This window comes from Triturus cristatus, chromosome 4_1 (genome assembly GCF_964204655.1).
Source record: "Triturus cristatus chromosome 4_1, aTriCri1.1, whole genome shotgun sequence".
NCBI lineage: Eukaryota > Metazoa > Chordata > Amphibia > Caudata > Salamandridae > Triturus > Triturus cristatus.
In genome coordinates, this window is record NC_140585.1 from 117309776 (window position 1) to 117317491 (window position 7716).

The following is a 7716-nucleotide window of genomic DNA, read 5'->3' on the forward strand; positions in this document are numbered from 1 at the left end:
TTTTACTTGATCGTGTTTCTTTTTGCTTGCTCGGGGACAAAATATCGAGCATACTTGCACACATGGTCGCAATGGGCGCGACCATCTTGTTTTTCACTCTATTGCATGGTTCTGGGGCCTGATTTGAAATCCTCCCAAAATCTTTTCAATCCTTTGTTTATAGCCACTTTTTTTGGATCTTTCTTACTTATTATTTCTCTAACTATTTTCCTGCTTCTATATTTTTGGTTTTTGTCTACTTTTTTTTGATTTTTAGCTACTTTTCCTCTCTTTCTATTTCCTGCTATTTACTTCCTTTACTCCTTTATTTTTTACACCTTTTCTTTCCCGCCCCGTCCCCAGAACCATGTCTAAGGGTAGGGCTGTTCGCCGTCGCAGCCAGAGCCGCGACCGCCTTCCTTGCGGAAGGCGGCGCCCACAAGGGGTGCAGGCACAGGCCTTATTTGGGGAGGTGGAGTTGGCTGCACTAATTTTCTTTGTGCAGCACCACTTCCCCTCAACTCTGGCAGCAGGTTGCAGGCCTGGGTCCGGGTACGGCCTCCGGGAGCGTCGGCAGCGGTGGGGGAAGGTGCGCCGGGCAGTGTCGCACTTCTCTGGGGTCCAGCACACCCAGGCGCAGCTGACGCACCGGTGGTCCAACATCCTGGACCGTGAGCAGGACCTGCTGGACCTGCTAGGAGTGGAGGTCCCGGGACTTGGTGAGTACCTATTTAATTATTACAACTTCGTTCTTCTGCTCTGTGTTAAATATTGCGAATATCTTTTTTTCCTTCCAACCAGCTAGAATGTTGCTGCTTACAATACATTCCAGGTTAATTACGTTTAAAAGTCTTCTGTGATTATGACACAGGTGCTCTTCTGCGCTACTACTTCTTACTTGTTTGCAGCTTTGCGTTTGCGCTTGCTTAGCGTGATTCTTTACAAGATTATTTTAGAGAAATTAAGTTACGTAATGCTACAGTGACTCTAGTCCACTCCTTACTTTGTTCTGTCACTAATAGGTAGGGGTGGATTGATACTTAGGTTTAGGTACTTTGTATAAGCTTCTAATTTGTTAGTGGTATGCGTGATGCCCCCTCACTCAGTTACGTGACGTGCTGCTAGTACGGCAGTCTTTATTAGAACCTTTTCTAGTTTGTTCAATGAGTGGTGGTAGGCTTAGCACTAGCAGATCAGCATCAATCAATCAACCAAAAATTTGGTGTACACAAAAAATGTAGTCATGTGTCCTCCATGATTTGACCATATGCATTGTTGAGGAATACAGTGGAAATGCATACTTAATGTACAATTGGCATGCCTGGAATAGGTGAACTAGGTTGGGTGGTATGTCGTACTTAGGCTTAGTTGTAACTTAGTATTCTGGAATCAGAATGGAAGACTGGATTACTGTTGATAAATAGTAACTTAAATAGTCGAACTGCGAATCCCCCGATATTACTTATTGACCAGATGAGATCGGTCAATTTAGTTATTGCAATTGTTGTTTACATAAGTGTTTTTTGACTGTTGTTGAAAAATATTGTATTTGTTTAACACCATCCATCAATGTTTGTCTCTATCTTATATCTTTCCTGTTCATCAGCACCCAGGGGCAGACAGACAGGGAGTGGGCAGTTGGCGGGACAGTCAGAACACCACCAGGAGGACACCGCTAAGGGCTCCTCTGCTGGCCCCAGTAAGTCTTTTTGTTTTTAATAATATTTCTTATTCCATAACTTTTACTGCCCAATATTTTTCACGAACTATTGTTTGTTTCCAAATGCAATTTTTTTACCACCAATTATCCTTCGATCTGTACGGTTTCAAAAATCTTATCCCTGCCTCCGCTATGATGACTCTCAGTACTACTACTACTACATACTATCAGTGTATGTTCTGTAGTAGCTAGTCTTGCCCAGTTGGCCAGTGCCACTCTTTATGTGAAAGGTTGTAATATAAAACTCATATATTCACCAGTATCTCTAGCCATTGAGTCCAATCTTTTGGGTCGTCATCTTGCACTACTTTTACTCTTATTGATCTTGAGTCTTTGTTAATCTTGAGGCTTTGAAAATTCACAGCAACAACAGGCCAACCAGATTTATTACTATTTTGATAGGATAGCCTATAGGACATACTACTACTGTTGTAGGGAACTTTCACATACACAGACCTTTGCACAAGAAAATAGGATGTTGGTGATGGTAGGTTTGACCTTCCCCACACACCTCAATCAGAAATTCCGCACCCACCACAATTCCACTGCTTGACTATAGTACTGTTTTGTCATAACTATTAGGTCTCAGAACCCTCCCCCCAAGATACCCAACAAGTAGACAACCCAGAACATAACACACCCAACCTCTCAGTCGTAGAAGCAATGCACATGCACACCCTTACTTTAATTTGCTCACTCGTGTAAGTTAGTCCACACCAAATACCACCAAGTCTATGTAAGTTCAAAATGTTTATTTCAAATTGAGAAGCTCTGTACACTGTTTTATTATAAAATGTAGCACCAACCGGAAAATCAATAACATTAAAACAATATACATTGTTACACTTATACAGTTGGTGATTAAATCATGATAACTGAACAGTGGTGGAAGGCAGCACCACCATCCCCTAGGAATTTAGTTTATATAAATGTATAAATGAAGATGTGAGTGAAGGGACCCCTCACCTTAGAAGATCCTAGTACTGGTAGTTGTTGCATCATTCAGAAGCTCTGGTTCGTAGAAGGGAATCTTCCGTCTGTAATGCGAAAAATGAAATGGTGTGCGTTAGTATATTGCAACTTGCAAGCATTTCTCAGCCGTGCCAAAAAGTGTAGCATTTATGGATAAGCAATATGGACTAACAGTAACAGTAATACTCCAGTACTTCCTAAAAAAGTGGCTTGTTAATGTTTTTTTTGACCGCTTGTACGCAACGCGTAGACTAGACAGTAGCAGTGTGAGGCAGGTCATGTGGGCTCAAAGGTGTCTTATACAAGAAGCTGCAAGGTAACATCACATGTGCAAAAATAAAAGACACAAAGGTAAAATGGTAGCATGGCTAGGGCTAATTAAGCAAATGCTACAATGATCATAAATAACTATTAGTGTCTACTCTACTACTACCTGATTTGTACTAGTGATGTATGTTAGTATTAACTCATTTTTCAAACTTGCTACTGATCAATAGGGGGGAGGTGTATATGACGCCTAATAAATGTGTAATGTTTTCTAGGCGCACTAACGACCACCATTGCCGGGGCCAGCGAAGTCGAAGCGGAGGGCGAGGATGCGGCAGTTGCTGCAGATAGCAATGGAGCAGTAGGGGGAGTGGCAGCACCAGTGGCAGGCGGTGGTAAGTTAGATTCATAATCTTTAACTATTGTTGAACTTGACAGTACACTCACTGCAAGGGTGTACTGTGTGTATATGTGTACTGTACAGTTGTGACTTAGGGCCCCATTAGGATGGTGGGCGTATTGCCCCCGCCGGGCGGGCTGGAATTCACTGCCGACACCGCAGGGGCAAACCTCCCGCCATCCCTGTAGAAAAAATTCAGACCCCCCACATGTCGACCAGGCGGAAAAGTGTTCAATATGGCGGTGGTGTCTCTCTGAACACACCGCCAGCCATATGATCTGCATTTTGGAATGCCTTTGCGTGGCGGCATTGCCGTCCGCCACGGAAAGGCATGCAGACATTGCAGAGTATGCTTGGGGGCCCCCATGGAGGTTACGTACCTATGCTATGGTAGCCCCCCGCCTTTCAAAGCAAAACGTGACAGGCTCCGTGCGGGGCCCGTCATGTTGTGCTTGGAAAAGCAACACAACATGTATTTTTAGCATTGCTTTCGGCAACGCCAACCAGAATGTAAAAAAAATAGGATGCGCCCGCCACTGTGCCGGGCGCATCATCCTAATTAATTGTCCCCACGGGACCCCCACCCTTTTTAGCGAGAGGATGGCGGGCGGACAAAGTACACCCGCTATCCGATGTCGTAAGTAAGTATGAGTTGTTGGTGACGTTTGAAGAGTGAACTAGAAGACTAGAATTCCCTTTAATTGGCATAGGAGCGGGAGTATTGAGTAACCAATGGCCTCATCTATCTGATTTCAACTCCGCTTTGAAAGTTTTATGGAGAAGAGCACCTGGTGCACTGTTCAACTAAAAAGTGAAAGACGGGTGGAAGGAAGAAGGACGGGCGAGATTTAAAATGTTATGTACTACTGTGCTTTATAGTGGTACTCTACCATGCCACTATGTGTATAAATAATTAACTTGTCTTACTGTTTTTCTAAGAGTATATTTTACAATTGTCTTGTTTTTTTCTTTTTGATACACAGCTACTCCAAAACAAAATCGAAAGTAGTTGGCCGCCAAGGCACGGCGCCGGAAGCTGGAGGCCATCCAGCAGAAATACCGGCGGCTGGTGGTCTTAGCCGAGGAGGAGGAGGAGACTGCGGCAGCAATTGTTGAAGCCTCCTCCAGCGCCCCGGGCCCCAGCCACCGCCCTCCAGCGGTACGGCGCCACCGTCTGGCAGCTGCCCGCCGCCACCATAGTGCCATCTCCGGTGCCCCCCCACTGTGGCTGCAACTGCCGCGCCCTTAGACGCCGCGTCGCCTTTTTAGAGGGCCAGATGCGCCAGAAGCATGTCCTCCTTGAGTCCCGCCCCACCACTTAGTCCCTGTCATCCTGTTCTGCCCCTTTTTTAATTCTTGTTTGGGTGGGTGGGTGGGAACTTGTTTGGGCGTTACGGACTTTTTTCTCCTATGGACATTGGTTGGGGTTAGGGAGAGGGGTGGGTCAGCTTTTGTGGGTTTAGGTTATTTTTGTCAGGGTAAATTAAATATTTTTTTCTATGTCACATGCAATGTTGGTAATGTTTTGTAGGTGTGGTAACTGTTTTACATCACACTGTTTCCTTGCTGGTGCATGGCCGCCCATAGCCTGTGTTTGATTTAAATAATTGGCTGCCTGTATAAGACACAAACAGATAGATGCGACACACCTCACTCATTGACTTGTCCTTCTAGTACTTTCAGTCTGTCCTCTAGTCTATGCATTCTTTGTACTGGTGTGTGAAAATGAAATCATTGACAACATGTCCATTATTAATTCTGCCTCCCCCAAACTTCTCTCTTACCGGTGCTTGATGTTTATGTCCAACTGTGGCACAACACTGGCTGCATGGTGAAGATGGTTTCCTTTTTCATACATGCCATGATTGGGGTGGTGGTGGTGGTAGCATAGTAGTAGTAGTAGTAGACACTGGCAGGGCGGCAGCATTTGCAAAAAAAGAAAAGGAGACAGTCAATCGCCTTTGAGAGACTGTTAGAGGAGTAGTAGAATGAAGTACAGTACAGAACTTACCGAGCAACAATAATATGCTCAAATATTTGACAAAAAAACATAATGGTGGTTGGGATAGCCTACTAGACAGAGTTACAAACTATAGTTGTGTCGAGTCACTTGACTAGGCCTACAGCCTAACAGTTAGTGCTGTATATGAGGAATGACAACAAACAAATCCAATCAATGCCGGCAATTCATGCTGAGGAATATGTTCCTTTGTTAAATAATATAACCTCTGAAATATCCTACTCATGGGTGGGCAAGCAGAAGAAGATCATCGCTCTGCCTTGAAATTGAAGTAGTGTTGCTTTCACCACATCCGCCCCAGCAAGTGTGTGATTAAGTATTGGTGTACATTTAATTTAGTTACACCTCAACAATAAGTCACACAGCCCGGGGGAAGAGGGTTAGGGTTTGTTGAATGGATGGGAAGGGGGTTTTTGGGATAGGTTTCACATAGAAAAACAGTATGCATACATAGACAAACAAACAACAATCATTGAAGACTACCATATCCATATGTTAAGGGAGAAAAAGGCAATGCATGCATGATGATGAGAGACCCGGATTACATACACTTCTAGTTCTTATTCTGTTCCGGCCTTAATACTTTTACAGATAGCAAATAGAAATTTTAAATATTGGAAGGGAAGAATCGTAAACACAGATCAAACCTAATGATGATAATAACAACTCCAAGAACACACTGTTGTAAAGATTGTATACAAAATATTAATCAAATTATTTAAAAGAAGATAAAAGTGGATACTGTTACTGTGTTATCCTGGTCAAAAATGTGGATTGGATTTGCATCTCGGCATTCCTCTTGCTCCTCTCGTCCATCAATCTTGGGTGTGTCGCCTCGCCACTCGCCACTGCCTGGCTGGAAAAAAAAGGGGATTTATTGGTAAGGTAATTATGCATTGTAATGTTTTACAAAGTTTAGGGCAAGGCCCGGCCTGTAATTGTAGATGGAAAACCAAAGGGGATATTGAGAAAGAAAGTTAAAACAAATGCACAAGTTATGGTGTAGTGCAACAAGAACACTTTCCGAGGTGGCATGTATGCATCATCTCTACTACTCTAGTCTGTTTCCAGCATTGACCTTCAACAGTAACAGGAGAGAGCAAGCCCACAGTGCTTAGCAGTAGCACATCCTACGTTAACACTTTAGAGTCCGCTTTTTTTTCTCTCAAAGAGTTGGACAAACGCAAAGCACATTATCCATTCCAAACATAGCATTTTACAGTTTCAGTTAGTAAAATCAATGCACTGCAGTCATCCCACCGCTACACTCTATTCCACTTCTACACAGACATTTGTGTCTACTGTGGTTGTTGTTGACGTGTTTACCTTTATACTTTTCCGTTTTATGCCACTCATGAAACGTCCTCCTGACTTCATCATCATCTCTGATACTTTTACTGACTGACTGTGAAGATCGGCCTGCAGTATAAGTAAAATTTTTATGACACAACAAGAGTAGAAATATAAATATTACTGACTTGAGTCATTCTTTATTGTGCACAGAAAGATAGATTACTAGTACACTTTGACTTCACTTTGTGCACAACAAACAAACAACGAAAACACAAAGACCAATCGCTCAGAGTCAGGTGTCCAATGCATGCCATTAATTGTCATTACCTGTTCCTTCTCATCTTAAGTTAACGGGCCGTCTATTTCGCCATCATCATGATGGACGGGTCTGTTGTGTCAATCATACTCATTGCGCAGATTGAGTGAGTCCCCTTCCTGTATTGAATTAAAAGCAATGTATCACCTAGCTGTAGGAGAAGTACAAATTTAATATTTGCAATGAGGGGACAATTGAATTTACCTTGAGTTAAGTTTAGTGTGTTCTGTAGAAAGTTGATTAGTGGCAGTGCACAATTACATAAATACATGCACAACAAACACAACAAAATCTAAATCATTCAGTCTGCGACTCTGCGTCCAATGCATGGCATCAATCATTACCTGTTCCATCTTATTTCAGTTAATGGCCAGTCTCTCTCGGCTCTGAAAGGAGGATAGCTATAGTAGTCATCTGATTCATGCTCCACTTCTTTTGGAAGGACTAGGAAAGTTTGAATTTGTTGTTACCATCATCCAATCATCATTCATGAGGGAAATGGAATTGAGCAGGAGATTCAGTATGATGGAGCGGAGGAGCTGGATTCGGAGGACTGTACTGTAAAATAGCAGACACCTGAAACTTGTATATTAAATTAGAAGAGTAGAATACGGTGGTAATGGATTTGTTGTGATTCACAAGTTGGTAACCGGAACGACAGACACATAAACAAAGGGGGAAAAAAGGGAGGAAGACAGTAAGTGCGAGCCTAATTGTCAGGGAAGTATAGCTTGTCCTCAAACTCTGGG

General features: G+C 43.1%; 1 long non-coding RNA gene across 1 annotated transcript; it reads left to right on the forward strand.

Annotated features, from left to right (window-relative positions):
* Positions 1-462: 462 nt before the first annotated feature.
* On the forward strand, positions 463-4676 carry LOC146844089 (uncharacterized). Its single transcript, XR_014980711.1, has 3 exons — positions 463-1678; positions 3214-3333; positions 4322-4676. It is a non-coding gene; the product is annotated as an uncharacterized LOC146844089 (long non-coding RNA).
* Positions 4677-7716: the final 3040 nt, after the last annotated feature.